Below are 17,190 nucleotides of genomic sequence, written 5' to 3' on the forward strand. Positions count from 1 at the left end.
GTACCTTTGCTGGTTTTCCTCCCAAAGGAAGGTCCCCGCCATAGCGGCAAGCATCCTGTAACACGGCGAGGTAGCAGGGCGATGTGTGCTATGTAAAACGCAAAAGCACATGCCTGTGTCTTGATGAGTGTTGCTTTTGCCGTTAGTGACAGGTTAAAATGAGTGACTGCTGCTATGACAACAGTAGATCTCCTAAGCGCGTCGTCCCAGCTCTTTTTTAATACATGTCCTTCTTCAAAGTAAATGCCTAACACATTACCAGCTTGAACGTATTCTTAAGTCTCCTGGCAATAGTTCTCTCCCGCCTCCAAAGCGCAATGCCTTACATTTGGTGGTGTTTGAAAAAGCACCAGCAAGATAGGAATACCCAGCGAAAATGTCAAGGAACGTACTATAGCTAGACAAGTTACCAAAAATACCGAAATATCATCGGCGTATGCGACAATTTTGAAGGTTTCTTTGCCTGGCGTCGGGAAACCCACTATGCGCTCGCAGTTTGCAACCTTTCTAATCAAAGGCTCTAGAGACAAAATGAATGATACGGGAGACAGCAGACAGCCTTGCCTCACCCCTTTTTGAATAGAAAAGCTTCTGGTCACTTCATTGTTCAAATAAAGACAGCTTGAGAGGTCCTGATAAAGTATTTCTACGAGTCGCACATACTGCTCTGAGAGGCCAATTAAGCGCAAAAAAGCGAAAAAATACTCATGTTCAACTCTATCAAATGCTTTAGCCTGATCAAGAGAAATATATACTACTGAGATTGTTTTTTCTTTGGCACATGCAAAGAGGTCTCTGATGATTAATTGATTGATATGTGGGGTTTAACGTCCCAAAACCACCATATGACTATGAGAGACGCCGTAGTGAAGGGCTCCGGAAATTTCGACCACCTGGGGTTCTTTAACGTGCACCCAAATCTGAGCACACGGGCCTACAACATTTCCGCCTTCATCGGAAATGCAGCCGCCGAAGCCGGGATTCGAACCAGCGACCTACGGGTGAGCAGCCGCGTACCTTAGCCACTAGACCACCATGGCGGGGCTAGAGGTATCTGATGATTGTAAGAGGTACGAAGACGGAACGTCCTGGCACTGCACATGACAGCAAGGGGGACACAATCTCTTCCAAGAAAGGCCACAGACGCCGTGATTGCAGCGTGGCTACTAAATTATAGTCTGTGTTTAGAAGGGTAATGGGCCTCCACGATTTAGGATCTGACGGCTTCATACCCTCTTTAAGTAACAGAATCACCCTTCCTTCGCTGAAGGACTGCGATTTATGGCCATCACGCAACAAAATATTCACGAGATCGGTGATTGCATCTCCCGAGATATCAATGAAACGCAGATAAAATCCCGTTGATATTCCACCTGGGCCTGGTGACTTGGACGTATTCATTGATTTTAGGGCGTACCACACTTCTTCTTTATCAGTTTCTGCATATAATACTTAACAGTCTTCCAAGCCTAGCGATGGTAAACCTTCGCAAAAGGCTGAGAGTTCAGCAGTAAACTCGTCGTCCTGTGCTTCATAGTCTGCAGCAATTAGTTTTGCAAAGTAGTCTCGGAAAACTTTTTGAACTTCGTCCGGGTCAATAACAATGCTACCATCCTCTTTCAGTGCCTCATCAATGTAGTGGGGCTGGCATCGACGACCTCGGTTTCTTTGCTCATATGTCAAGTTTTCAATTTTAACTGTCGATAAGTGCATTTCTCTTGCGAGCCCTGTAGCCTGGGACCCCTCCTTTAGTATATTTTTGATACTTAATTTTTTGTGCTTCAGGGTATTCGAGCATAGCGAACGTAGTTGCCCCACCTCTTTCAATAATTTAAATGTGCCGAAGAATCTCATTAATCTTGGCCTTGAGGCGAGCGTGGCGCGCTTTTCCTGCTTGTTGAGCTATGAGGCGCCAACGATATTTTAAGTGGTTCCTTGTAGTCGGAGTTGTGCAACCCACTTCTGCCAGTGAGGCCACCAGCTCAGTTTGAAGTACGAAAATGCTTTCGTCATCATGAAAAATAGTTGGGTCCATCCTCCAAGGTTTGTGGATTCCCGTCGTCGTGCTCACGTTAAACGTGAAGAGTAACAGAGCATGATCGCTGAGTTTCAGCTGGCTTGACGCAAGCTGGACCACCTCACATGCTTGTAGGTTCGCTAAAAAGTCTTCGGGCACATAAACTCTATCAATTCGGCTTTGCTGAATGCCACAAGCACGGGTTGCGCCGAACCCGACTCCACCTAGAGTTAACCACCCATCTGACAGCTTGAGATCTTCAACTAATTGCTGTAGGTCTCTGGCGTAATAATTGTTGGCGCCTTGGCCGGGACCCCTGACGTCTCGTGTAGTGTTGAGCACGCAGTTGAAATCTCCGACAAGCACATATGATATCGGCTTGATCAAAACATTTCTGACGCCTTTATAGAACCCGTTTGTTTCTTATCTCGTATACGGACGCATATACGTTGACAAATCTGACTCGTTTGTAGTTAAGTACAACATCTACTGTTATGATGCGGCCTTCAGTGTCAACAAGACAGAACTCCTGTGCCACGTGCACGCGCATCTGTGAGTGAGAAAAAGGCTTCTACATGAAACCTGTTTCTGAAACTCTGCAACGTCAAGCTTAGTACGAAAGTTTGTCTCCTGCAAAAACAGCATGTCTACGTGATGCGTCCGTGCGAGGTCAAGTACTGCCTGCTGCTTCACCGCATTTCGAAAACCACGAACATTGAACGACATAAAAGAAAGTGATGCCATTGTTGAAATAAAGGCGGGGAAATTGCTTAAAAGGAAAGAAAAGGTAAGAAAGAGGAGAGCCAACTGCTAAAAGTACATATCGTCGTCGCTCACAGTTGGTGACGTTTGCCGTGGTGGTGATGCCACGCGGGGTTTCTTAAATGTTCCCTGTTTAGCGGAGTCGCTGCCGCTGCTCCCACTGCCTGGTTTGAATCGGCGTTGTGAACTCGAAGTTTCGATGCGTCTGCAGATCGTGCGGGTTTGGTAGAAACCTCGGTGTCCACCGGTTTGCTCCGCGTTGATGGTCGGCTTCTTAGCTGCTTCATCGATGTCAAAGGCGTAGCGTTCATGTTCTTCAAGGCTGTCGACATTCCAAGGTTAGTGTTTGGTGTGCTGTAACTGACGTCTGTCGCTGTCGAGGCAGCAGAAATCAAAGCAGTGCTCTTTGCGATGCCTCTTGTAATGGGTACCTGGTTGTCCTGCGTTTGGCGCTTCTCGGACGCCATTGGTGCGCTGCAGTTATGTCGAGTTTTGATGCTGCCTACTAGTAAAGAAAAATCACTGGGTGTTTCCGTGGAACTCCCATTTGGGTGTTCATGTTGCGTCTGAGCGGGCTGTTCATCTGAAGTTGCCCCGTCTGGCGTACTGGCCGGCTTGACGCGAGTAGCGTCTTCCGACTGTGCGTCTACGAAATCATCGGACAGGCTTTCTTCTTCCCGGAGGTCTGGTGTCTTCATTCGAGTCTTTTTCTTTTGAGGACGCTGTACTTCATAGGTTCTAGATTGCGTGGCCACACTTGAGGAGCTTCAAGAGGATTCTTCAATTGTTTGGAAGTCTTGGACACTCGGTGACGGCGTCTTCTGAGCTGCGTCTGCGAATGATCTGCGCTAGAAACATTCCTTGGTTGGGTGATCACCTCCACACCTTCTGCAGGCTTCAGTGCACTCTTCCACAGCGTGTCCGTACGCGCTGCACCTATGACAAAAAGGTGTTGCACAGGCCTCGGCCATGTGGCCTTCGTTGTGGCAACGCGCACAGACGCGACGCATGCCGCAGTACTCCAACATAACGCGGTGTCCATAGATCGAAATGAAGTTCGGTGCCGGCTTTGCCACTTCCATCTTCACCACTCGTGTACCGGTAAATGTAGGCTAACGTCGTTGCAGAGTAACATATGTTATACTACGTACTTTGTCGAAAGGCTGCAAAACAGAGACGACTGCGTCATCGGGTATGTACGGCGGCAACCTGTACGCACTCACGAACACACTTGGTTGGCCGACAACTTCCGCTTGAACTTTTTTCTTCTTAAGAACAAAACCTTCATTCACCTTGAGCTGAGTGGCTTGTTCCGCTGTCTTCGTTGCCACCAAAAATTTCAAAGCACCGAGGTGTTGCAGAAACAACACCCCTTCACAACCGGTTGTCTCTTCGAGACACTCGATGATCTCATCAACGGAGACCGTGCCTTCAGGAAAGGTAAACGTGAAACAATGTTATTTTGGTGGTTTTCATACTGGCCTCGACGCCATCCTCCCATGGGCCCCAGGAGTCGGCGACTTCTCGGCCGAAGCCCCGGGAAACATGAATCCGGGTGAGACGCGGAAGAGACGCCGCCGAAACACTGGACGCGAGTCAGCGAGAGCCGCACACAGACAATAAAACACGAACGCTGATCGCGAATCTCCTTATAGTGGCACCCGTTCATCCCTCATAGTCGTAGTCGTAGTGTGTAACAAGTGTTATAATTTGACCTTCAAGAAGGTGCTGGTGGGAGATTTCTCCTGTGCGTTGTTGAACAATACAAAAAAAACTCGCCGCGTGCGCGTTAACTAAAAGCCGAACACTCCTGTCTCTTATTCCCCATTAGCATCAATTGGCATGTACATTGAGCACTATCTGACAAGAAAGGGTTGCTAGATTATACTCGCTGGATGTAACCTCCTTAGTTTTAGAGAGGTTTAGCGAGCGATCAGCCGCAGTGCCATGAAAATAATGAACTAGTATAAACCATGAACTCGATGTGGTTAAAGGTGGGAAGTAGATACGAAGCGCAAGCCGTAAGAAAGTAAAAGTCGAATTTTCCCGTCCTGTCATTTCCTATTAGCAGCCATTGGCATGTACATTGAGCACTATCATACAGGAAAAGGTTGCTACATTATACTCGCTGGGCGTAACCTCCTTGGTTTTAGAAATGTTTAGCGAGCGTTGGGCCGCAGTGTCATGAATACAGAGAACTAGTATATACCATGAACTCGGGGTGGTTGAAGGTGGGAAGTAGACCCGAAGCGCAAGCCGTAAGAAAGTGTGCGTGTGCCACCTTTCGTTTAGTCCTTAGAATGTTCGGTGGATGGCGCTGCTTTTATTGATTGATTGATACGTGGGGTTTAACGTGGCGCTGCTTCTGTAAGAGGAATATATGATGAAAAGATGCGAGATGGTGGTACTTGAAGTGCTCAATAGATGGATGAACGGACACACAGACAGATGCATGCATGGACGCATGAACAGACGCAGGGGCGGATGCGTAGACGAGCGCAGGGACGGACGCATGAACAGACGCAAGCACGGACGGGCAAATGGATGCATGGACGGTCACACAGACGAACGCATGGACGGACGGAAGCAATAGCAAATGGACGGACGAATGCTTTGCCTCACTCTCCATCATTCACTCCGTGGATATGCTGGCATTTTTTTACTTGTGCTGTAACAACAGCTGTTCGCTTGGAACTTGTTGAAGACTTGATGACGGCGAAATTCCTTTGTGTACTTCAGAGATTCGTATCAGGTTGAGGCCTCTGTCACACAATTTACAGCAACGATGTCCGAAACTTCGTCAGAATGTCCAAAGATCTACAGAAGCTCTGGCGAACAATTTGGCATCCCGATGTACTTAAATTTTCTCTTCGAAGATTAAGTGGAAATTAATTTGACCGAGTGCTTCTCGGTGGGGTAGATTTTACGACAGACCCGCGCGTTCTGTGAAAACCTGCTTAAAGGAGATGCTTGGTTGATGTCTGGTCAATCAGACAGAGTTGGTTGTTTTACTAACGGACGTGGAAGCATTAATACATTCTTGGCCTTTACCATATGTTAACAATGACGTGGGTGAGCCATACCCGTTTCAGATATCTCCAGCATATTTTCTTGTTTGAAGAAAACTGACAACGCTACCACCTTATGACCTCAATATTAACACCGAGTCGAGCAACGATCAACTAAAGAAGCTTTGGAGCAAGAGAAAAGAGGATTTGCAAAGTTTCTTGTCTCGGTGGGTAAATGAGCACCTCAATGAGCTCAGACACTACAGATTCAACCAATCAGAAAGAAATCACATATTGAAGAAAGGCAACGCAGTTCTACTCGGAGAAAAACAGCATCCAAGACAACTGCGGTGCTTGGTTCACATAGAAGAACTGATCGGTGGACGGGATGGCATTATGAGGACTTGCTTTCTACGCTTGCCTGGTGGCACTGTTGTTAAGCGTCCCGTGCAGCTACTGTATCCTTTGGAAGCCACCTAGCGTCATCTCTCGGCGCGGGAGACTGTTGTGACATCCCTTTATTTATCCCTCGCAGCACAAGAGCAGCCATCATCAATATTGAGCCTTCGCACGAACTGACGCTTGGCCTCGTGGCAGTGCCTGTTCACCCTTTTCTTTTAGCGGCGAAGCTTCTTAAAGCGGCACCCGTTTGTCCCTCGTAGTAGTCGTAGTCCTAGTACGTAACCAGTCTTACGTTTTGACAAGCAAGGTGGTGCCAGTGGGCGATTTCTCATGTGCGTTCTTGAACAATAAAAGATCCGCAGCGTAAATGTTAACTAAAAACCAAATTCTCCTGTCTATCATTCCCCATTAGCAGCCATTGGCATGTACACTGAGCACAACCTGACAACAAAGTGTTGCTGCGTTATACTCTCTGGGCGTAACCTCCTTGGTTTTAGAAAGGTTTAGCGAGCGTTGAGCTGCAGTGCCTTGAATACAATGACAATGACTTTTTTTCGCATCAATACAATGAATGATACGACGGGGCGGGTGAAAAAAGCTGTCGTTTGGACAGCTTGACGAGGCCGCGGGCCCCCTCATTGGCGCTAACAGCAGTGATGCAACAACAAGAAACCAACATAAATCACCATTATATATTACAAGACATATATACAAAAAACGCTAATGTCTAAGTTTACAAAATTGCAATCATTTGCAGAGACAAAGAAAAAGAAAAGGAAAAAGAAGATAAAAAGAAGAAAAAATGCCGCATTACAATAACGTTCTTCCTACGTGACCTTAATTATTCGTGCACGCGAGATTTAGAAATGAGAGGCATCAGAAGAATGCCTTTAAGAATTATTTGTCTTGAGTTCAAAATAACTGTGTATGGCTTTAAAAGACATGTTCTCTAATTGTAGCTCTACGCAAATTAATATGTTTAGTAATCTTGGTAAGTTGTTTCCGAGTGTTTGTTTTCCATTATTGTTCGCACTTTCGGTAATTTCCAGTACTCCCTTTTAAGTGTTGCATATACAGGCGTGTTTTCTGGTAACCTGGAAAGGCGCTTGAGAAAATCAGATCTGGTTTTTAAGTCTTGTTTATACGTCTTACACAAACAGTAATCATATAGTGTTGTGGCTGAAAGTATCCTATATTTTAAGAAATACTCAAACGTGTGGGAATGTCTTGGGACATTTTCAATTGTAAGAACTTTTTTTGTAAGACGTGTATTCTGTGTAGATTTCCTTGTGTAGTGGTGCCCGAAACTGAATGACAATAGCTCAGTCTGAATAAAAACAAACTGTTGAAAATTAGCATCACAATGTTCTGTGACAGTATATTACGATTGTGGTAAACAATACCAGTCACTTGAGAGAGCTTTGTTACTAGGCAATCGACATGTGCATCCCAGCATAATGTTTCCTGAAAGACGACACCTAATGTTTTAAAACTGGATACGAGGGCGATACGTGAGGAGTTTACTGTTAAAGTTTTAATAACTATATTTTTTTTATTTTTACTGCAAAATAACGTACCTTTTGTTTCATTTGTATTTAATTTGAAACTGTTTTGGGATGCCCATTCGTCTAACTTTTGTAAGGTTAAGTTAGCTTCATCTAATAATTCATCAGCCCAATTTCCTATAAAAAGATGCTAGTATCATCAGCGTAAATTATAAATTTTGCCTGAAGGTTTATGGCAATAATATTATTATTATAGAGTATAAAAAGGAATGGGCCTAAGATACTGCCTTGTGGCACACCTGAAGACACGCCAAGGGGACTAGAGTGATCCTGTTTTATGTCGACTTGCTGAATACGATGTTGTAGATACAATTTTATAAGTTCTGCTGCCTTGCCGCGGTAGCCATAGCGTAACAGTTTCTCCTATAGAAGGGTGTGATTTATAAGAAAGAATGCTTTAGTGGAGTCAACAGAAATTTCTAGGACTAATTTACTTTCATTAAGTGCTGTTAATATTAGGTCTTTTTGAGCCAATAACGCCAGTTCAGTGCTAAGAGTTTTGCGGAAACCAAATGGGAACGGGGTTGTAAAGTTATGTTTTTCTTCGTATTCAGTAAACCGATTAAAAATTATTTTTGAAGTACTTTTGAAAATACTGGAAGAATAGATATTGGGCGATAGTTACCCATGTCGTTTTTTTTTTACCCTTTATAAATAACACCGTCACGCGAGCAGCTTGCAATCGGCAGAGAAAGACAGCCTGGTTCAGACACAGGTTGATAATGTAAGATAGAGGAGGTGCTAGTAGATCAATTACATGCTTTGTGGGCTTAATCTGGAAGCCATCTACGTCATTTGCTTTACTGGTATTCAGGTGATGAGTTATATAAATTACTTCAGGCTCATTTACAGCGTTCAAAAAAAGTTGTGTTTGTAATGTAAGAAGGCTATTTACATTGTATTGCCCAACGGGATTGTTTGCAACGCTAACAAAATGCTTATTAAAAGCGTTTGCAAGCAGTTTACCGGAGAGCTCCTCACCATTTACCTCTAATTTCGTATTCTTTAGTGGTGTTTACTTTTAAGACAGTGTTTAGCTTTTCTCACATAAGCTCAGAGCATTCAACAGCGGTGGTGAAATAGTTCACAAAGTAGTTACGTTTAGCTTTCTTTATATCCTTATCCAAGCGATTACGACATAAATTGAATTGGTGAAACAGCTCACTGTCTTTAGTTTGAATGAATCTGTGGTATAATTTATTTCTTCTCCTCGATTCTAGAAAGAAGCTCGGAGCTTATCCAGGGCTTTCGAATTTTCTACCTTTGCTTCAAGCAAATGGCCGGAAAACTAGTTTCATATATAGGTTTTAGAATACGACGGAAGATTTTGTACGCCTTATTTGCGTCACAAAACCTCAACACTTCCTCCGAAAAAGTATGTTTCATTTGACTACGAAATCGTGATAAAGTTTCTTCTGTAATTCTCTGGACAAAATGTTTTAGTTTCGGCCTCTTACTACGTATATGTATGCTGCAACAAAAAATGAGTAGGTGATCACTTATATCATACGCGAAAACACCTGCTTTCACATTTGACTAATTTATATTTGTGAAAACGATATTGATTAAAGATGACGAATGTTGAGTTATTCTAGTGCTTAAATTATTTACACTAACTAGGCCATTTACCAAGAGTAAAAATCAAGCTTTTCCTTGAGAGAGTCATTCTTCACCATATTAATAATAATATGTAACCACTAAACACAACATCAAAATAATTTTTGTTAACGAACTCTGCAATTGATTCAAGACAACTAAAAAATAGAGCTTTAGCACCACTGAGAGGACGCTAGCAGACAGTTAATACCATGTTTTGCACTTTAATTGCCAGCATTTCACATTCATGTGTAGTGACAGAAAGTTCAGATAGTAATTCACAAGTAAATGTTTTCCTTCCTTAATCAAGATGCATATACCGCCAACGCGCGAATAGGAACGATTTAAATATAATCTATTGTAGAATAGAAGGCGCAAAACATCAAGATCATTCGTACAACCAGTTTCTGTTAACAATATTGCATCAAATAAAAAACTGAGTTGCTCAAGGAACAAAGATCGGGCTTCTTATTTATTACAGAACAAATATTTAGGTGAAAGCATTTAAATGATTTAAGGAACGGTTTCCCGATGTATTGCTCACGCACTTGGGGCAAAACATGTCTCAACGTTGGTGTCTGCCATTGAGTTAGAAAATCACGGGGCTCTTAGCCTAGTTTATCCATATTATCTGCAGTGGAAATCACCACCACCTGTTCACCGTCCGCTTTGCGAACAAGTACCCGGCCATTGTTCCGCCACACATACTTGTACATTGCCCTTTAGGCCCAGTTTTTTGCTTCAAACAGAAGTTCACGTGTTCGTTTGGTCAAATTATCCTTCATAAAGATCGCATAATTCCTGTCACGTAATTTCTTTCAGTTCAACCCCCACCAATTCCTATCAGCCTGCTTGGTAAAGTGACAGATAATGCCGGGGATTTTATCTTTCTTAGACGGTAGGTGGTGAACCACGACCACGTCGTTTGCCGATAGCTGTGGAAGCTCAAGTTGTGGGGCGAGTTTGTTTACCTTGTCAATCAAGTTTTCTTTTTCTGTCTGCTTAATGCCATGAAATTCAAGGTTAAGGCGGTGGCTTTTCCATTCGAGGGCGTAGATTTCAGCTTGGAGCTGATTAACATCGCTTTCGCTTTTCTCAAGTATTCCAGTGCGGCGTCTGAGTTTTTTAATTTCCTGTTCATGTTTCTCGGTAGTTTTCCGCAGTTCAACCTACTTCTCCGACCAAAATTGCAAGGAATCCTCTATGCCCTCTACTATTTCCTTAGGTGCCAACCATTGGTCAAGCTTAGAACTTACGTTTTTTTAACATTATGCGAATATCTTGCGGGTCTGATTCATTACTTTCACTTGCTGATTGCAGTCGAGTTTTTTGTGTCCAACAAGACGTACAGCGCCAAGCTTGGCGATACGCCTCCTTCTTTGTTTTGAGCGTTGTCACAGAAATTTCCGAACATTTACCGCTGTGAAATATAGAAGTACAGTCACTACACACAACAAAAGTGTCCGACTCCGTGAGCCGTACCTGACGGTTGAAACATGGCATATTTGACGCCATCATCACTTTTTTGGCTGCAGCAGCATCAAGAAGGAAGCAAAAAAGCAAAATAAAAAGTCAGCGATACAAACCTGCGAAAAAGCAGGTGCTAATTTAAGTGTTGCCTCGATGCTGCCGCAGCTGCCAATGTGACGCAGTGCCCTGTGTGACTGCCTTATAAGTTGTCTGTCCACCGAGGCGATGTATGACGGCTGCGGCTGGCTCCACTGTAAGTTGTTCTGCTTGGCCACCAGTGATTTAGAGGGTGCTTGAAGGCAACTGTGTCAGGCCCCCGTGGGCTTGTCGCCCGCGCCGCCCCTTCGTCAGCAGCAGAAGCTCGGTGAAAGCGGTATCAGGAGAGCCGATTGATATCTGCGAAAAAGCAGGTTCTGATTTAGGTGTTGCCTCGATGCTGCCGCGGCTGCCAATACAGTGAACTAGTTTATACCATAAACCCTGGGGGGGGGGGGGGTTAAAGGTGGGAAGTAGATACGAAGCGCAAGCGGTAAGCAATAAAAGCCGACTTCTCCTGTCTCTCTTTTCCCATTAGCTGCCATTGCCATGTACATTGAGCTTTATATGATATGGAAGGGTTGTTACGTTATACTCGCTAGGCGTAACCTCCTTGATTTTAGAAAGGTCTAGCGAACGTTGGGCCGCAGTGCCATGAATATAGTGAACTAGTATATACCATGAACTCAAGGAGGTTAAAAATAGGAAGTTGACACGAAGCGCAAGCCGTAAGAAAGTGTGCATGTGCGACCTCTCATTTAGTCCTTGAAATGTCCGCTGAATGGCGGTGCTTCCACATGCAGATATTGGCGCCTTGCAGGACGCGCAGTAGCTTTTTGGGGGGGCAAGCGAGCCCTTCGGGGTGCAGGATAGCTAGTAACGGGGAAAACAACCAGGGAGACTCTTCGACAGGTTGTATGGACAGATACGATTCCAAAGTGGCACCAATATCTAAGATAGGTAGAGTCCGGGGCATAAATAGACGTAGCCACGAGCGCCGAGCCAATTCAGACATAGGGTATATTAACATGCAGGGTGGTAGGAACAGGCTGAAGTGGGAAGAGATAGAAGAACAGCTAAAGGAAGAGAGGCCGATGGTATACGGTTTTGTAGAAATACATCTCAGGGACATGAAACAACCTCCGAACAATCCGGACTACGCGTGGGAATATTGTGATACAACAGAAGGCAGCAGAAAGGGGGGTGGTATTGGGGCATTCATTCATAAAAGTACAGACTGGCAAAGGGTCAAGCAGGAGTGCAAGGAACTTTTATGGCAAAAAGGGAAAGTGGCAGGTCAAATGACACTCCTTGGTTTCGTGTACTTGTGGACAGGAACAAAGGCCAGAGAGGAAAACCAGGCAATGGTAGAGTGTACATCAAAGGATATTCAGGAGTTAAGAAGAGAGTGCGAGATAATTATACTAGGAGACATGAATGCGCACATAGAAGATATAGATGGGTATACCGACCCGACAGGCAAAATGATCATGGATATGTGGGAAAGGCTGGATTTGATCATTTGCAACAGTACCGAGAAGTGTGAAGGGCAAATAACATGGGAGGTAGGAAGGCTTCAGTCGACGATAGATTATGCACTGATGTCACATAGGATGTATGATAAGCTCAGGGGAATGCACATAGATGAAGGTGGCTCCAGAAGTCTGGGTTGCGATCACAAACGTATCAAGCTAAGTTTTCGAAGAACAGTGAAAGAGGGAAGGAGACAAGATGAGCAACTACAGGAAAATTTTTATCCAGAAAGGCAAATTGAGATAGCCACTAAACAAATTGAGAAAGTAATCACGGAGGATATTAAGACAGTGTGGACATACGCGAATCTAATTAGACTCTTTGAGCAAGAGCTTGCTAAGACGCGTGGCAAGTCACCCCGGAAAAGAAGACACAAACCCAAAAGTTGGTGGGATGAGGAAGTTAAGAGAGCCATAGCAAAACGTCAGGAAGCCTCTAGGGAACACATACATGCTAAGCAGCGGGGTGAACCGACAGATGATGTCGAAAGAAAATGGGCAACCTTTCTAAGCTGTAGAAGGGATGCATTCCTTCTGATCAATGAAAAGATTAGAAGGAAGAGAGCTCAGTGGCTGGCAGAAGTACATAAAAAAGATAGAAAGGCAGCTGCGAAATTTTGGATTCATCTAAACTCCCTAAGAAATGAGACGAGCCTAGAGCAGAGTTTTATAACTACAGCCCAAGGTGCTAGGCTAGAAGGGGACGAAGCTATTGAATATATAAGAACAAGGGTGACAGAAAAATTTCAACAAAGAAGTACATTAGGCACCTCAATAGACAAGGACGAATCAAGTGATTCAATGGCTCCATTTTCACAACAAGAGTGGCAAATGGCTGAGAAAAGGGTTCCTAGTAGTACATCAACAGGCCCAGATGGCATTCCAATTAGGCTGATGAAGACATTAGGTCCGAAGTCTAAGCAGGCTTTGAGAGAGGCAGTGAGCACAATAATAATTGATGGTGAAGTTCCCGATAGATGTAAACTTAACAGGATGAGCATGATCTATAAAGGAAAGGGGACAAAGCTGACATAAACAACTACCGTCCTATAACAGTGACATCAGTGGTCTACAGGCTGGCGATGCAGATTATAAAGGAAAGACTGCAGTCATGGATAGAGGATGAGGAGTGCTGGGGGAACTGCAGAATGGGTTTCGGAAACACAGGAGGTTGGAAGACAATCTGTTCTCACTGACGCAGTGCATCGAAATAGCAGAAAAGGAACACAGGCCCCTGTGGCTAGCATTTTTGGATATCAAGGGAGCATACGATAGCGTGGTTCAAGAGGAATTGTGGGGAATACTGGACACACTAGGCGTGGAACATGTAATCACTAATCTTTTAAAGGGTATCTATAAAGGTAACAAGGTAGATATAAAGTGGAAAAAACAGGTATCCAAGCCTTCAGAGGTAAAATGGGGGCTTAGGCAGGGGTGCCCCCTGTCACCCTTATTATTCATGATGTACCTACAAGGATTAGAGGCAAAATTAGAAGGAAGTGGACTGGGCTTCAACCTCTCTTTAGTCAAACAAGGAAAACTTATTGATCAGGCGCTACCAGCATTAATGTACGCAGATGATATAGTGCTAATGGCCAACAACAAGGAAGATTTGCAGAGATTGATGGACATCTGCGGTAATGAGGGAGATAGGTTAGATTTTAGATTCAGTAAGGAAAAATCAGCAGTCATGATTTTCAATGACAACGAAGGTAGTGAGCTTAGAATACAGGAGGTCACGCTAGAGATAACAGATAAATACAAATATCTGGGCGTATGGATTAGCAATGGGACCGAGTATCTGAGGGAACACGAAATATACGTGACGACTAAATGTAACAGCAATGCAGCAGTCATGAAAAATAGGGCACTGAGGAATTTCAATAGGTATGATGTTGTGAGAGGAATATGGAAAGGGGTCATGGTTTCTGGGCTGACGTTCGGCAGTGCGATCTTGTGCATGAGATCAGAAGTTCAAGCAAGATTAGAAATTAAGCAACGTGGAATAGGTAGGCTTGCTTTAGGAGCTCACGGAAATACACCAAATCAGGGAGTACAAGGTGATATGGAATGGACATCGTTTGAGGGCTGGGAAGCTAGGAGCAAGATAAAATTTGAGAAGCGATTGAGAGAAATGGGGGAAGAGCGTTGGGCTAGGAAGGTTTTCAGCTACTTGTACATGAAGAATGTCGATACAAAATGGAGGAAGCGAACCAGGAAGTTGACTGGTAAATACTTAGAAAACAGCAGGTGGCCAAACCAAAAAGAACTATTGGTTAAGAAGAAAGTGAAGGAAACTGAGACTGACATGCGGAGAATGGGCATGATTAAGAAGTCCGCACTAGAGATCTATCGAACTTTTAAGCAGGAGATTGCCAAGGAAAGGATCTATGATAATACTCGGGGTAGTTCTCTACTGTTTGAGGCCAGGACGGGAGTACTGCGCAACAAAACATATCGGGCCAAATACGAAGGGGTAGACACAGTATGCAGTGCGTGTGGAGAGGAACAAGAAACTGCCGAACACTTGATAATGTTCTGTAACCCTATAGTTCAGGATGATGGCGCAGAGCTTTTCAAAGCACTGGGATTTAGGGACAGCGAGGGCAAAATAGACTTTAAGCGGGTATACTTAACTAGAAGGAGGTTATCTGATTGGTGGCTAAAGTCAAGGCAGGAGTGAAAACTAAACCCTTCACTGCGAAGTACGAATCCTCAACTTCATTATTTAAAGGGAAAAAAAGATAAATGTAATGGTTAGTTCACTAAGTATTACGGCTAGGTGGCGTTAGCCGCCGCCCGATCTAAAGGGTACAGCCACATCCATCCATCCATCCATCCGTATATTTGATGAAAAGATGTGAGATGCTGCTACTAAAATGCGAGATGCTGGTAATAGATGGATGAACGAACACACAGACAAATGCAAGGACGGACGCGCGGATGGCTGCACGGACGGATGGACGCATGGGCAGACGCAGGGGCGGATGGACGCATGGGTGGACGCAGGGGTGGTGTCAAGGACGAACGCAGGGCTGGACGCACAGATGGACGTGCGGACGCACGAACAGGCGCACGCATGGACGGACGGATGGACGCACGGATGGTCATACAGGCGGACGCGCGAACGCATGGACGGACGGAAGCAAGAACCGATCGACCGATGGATGCTTCGCCCCACTCTCCATCATTCACTCCGTGGATATTCTGCCAGTTTTTTTTGAGATGCGGAGCATCTTATACTCGCGCCTTGTAGTGCGCCGTCTGCGCCATCCGCACCGCTTCTCGAATATTCGACAGCTGACGCGCGCGCATGCGCCGTCGCGCCGTCGCCCACTCTTCCACCATCTGTGCATCCCTTCCTCCTCTACACACCGCGCGCGCTTCACTCCTCCACCATCTGTGCACCCTTCCTCCTCTACACACCGCGTTCGACATCTACAATTCTCCTGATTCTCCAGTGGACGCGCATGTGGCGTCGCGCTTCGAGAACATTCAACAGCTGACAGTGCATGCGCCGTCGTGCTGTATATATACTCAAGGTCGGCGCTCGCTCGCTCAGTTGCCGCTCGTCGGTTGGTTTGTACGGCGCGTCGACGTCCAAGGTCGCGGTTAAATGAATTCCAACGAATCCACAAACACAATGATCGACGTCCCTTCGACCAGCGCCGCCCTTTCGCATACGTGTGTACGTGTTCACTCATTTAACACCCCCTCCTACAACCACGTTAACCAATTTAGCCATCGACCCAAGTAAGTCGCAATTTAACACCCCATTTCACAACCACGTTAACCAATTTAGCCATCGACCCAAGTAAGTCGCACTTTAACACCCCGTTAACCAATTATATGGTCCGCATCCTCCTCAGTGTTCCCCCGAGGGAAGCTGCGGGCAATTTTTTCTTCTTAAGTTTTATTGAAGCCTCCTTCCTTCAGAGACGTGTTTTGCTCAATCCGAGCCGCGCCGCAGGAATAAGGCTCAGAAGTCTCTTACATAATGGCACAGTAGTGCCATCATCATCATAATTTCCGGAAAATTGCGCCGTGTCTAGCTATACTAGCTCGAGCTGCGTGAGAAACAGAACGGGTTTTACTCGCTCGCCGTGTCGGACGCTTGCAGCTGCCGGTGTTTCGCTTTACCCAAGGAATAAAGAGGCGAAATCGGCATGGCTTCAGCCACCTGTAGGACGTCGTCTGAAGTCTCGTCCTTCTTTCGCTACATATGTACAGAACATGTATTACAATATGTCATCTCTCAAAGATGGTTTCGCCAGAGCCTGCCAGTCTTTGGCAACATTGCGCGCTCACCAGAAAACCACCCCCGCAAACATCCGGTTTAGCTTGTTCTCGCGTGGTTTTAGCGTTTGTTGATGGCCACGGGTGCTTGTGTTCAGATATTTTATGCGGATTAATCTATTCCGATGAAGCGCTTGCAACTTTGGCACAGCTTGTTAAGCCAGGATGCAGTCTGCAAGCCTGAACTAGTTTTAAATGCTAGTCAAAAAGTTCTGTTTTGATCACGAGAGAAAACTGGCTTCCGTTAAGAGCGCGTAGGATTGTTTTTCCCACTTCATTAAAAGCAATATAAAGCTCAACACACACTAATGGCACAGAGACGATTCTCAGACTTTAGATTAGTCAAAAGTACCATTTACCTGGAACACATCAGTCGATGTCTTCTCCCACTCATGGCAGATACGTGTGAATAAAACTTGAAATCAACCACTAAAAATGTATCGCAGATGTGTTTCTCGTATAGTTTGAATGATAATAACGATGCGTACTGTTTGAAACAATATGGG

At 44.9% G+C, this 17,190-nt stretch overlaps 1 protein-coding gene across 9 annotated transcripts in view; it reads right to left on the reverse strand.

The window, feature by feature from the left end:
* LOC119173563 (sphingomyelin phosphodiesterase) overlaps positions 1-17,190 on the reverse strand; it is a 1,093,949-nt gene that overhangs the window by 972,796 nt on the left and 103,963 nt on the right. For 2 of the 9 annotated variants that reach the window (XM_075896391.1, XM_075896393.1), the window contains exon 2: positions 10,937-11,216. The exons of the other annotated variants lie outside the window; for them this stretch is intronic. The gene's annotated coding sequence lies outside the window, so the exon portion shown is untranslated. The remainder of the gene's footprint in view (positions 1-10,936; positions 11,217-17,190) is intronic. 9 annotated transcript variants of the gene reach the window in all.

This window comes from Rhipicephalus microplus, chromosome 5, assembly GCF_043290135.1.
Source record: "Rhipicephalus microplus isolate Deutch F79 chromosome 5, USDA_Rmic, whole genome shotgun sequence".
Lineage (NCBI taxonomy): Eukaryota > Metazoa > Arthropoda > Arachnida > Ixodida > Ixodidae > Rhipicephalus > Rhipicephalus microplus.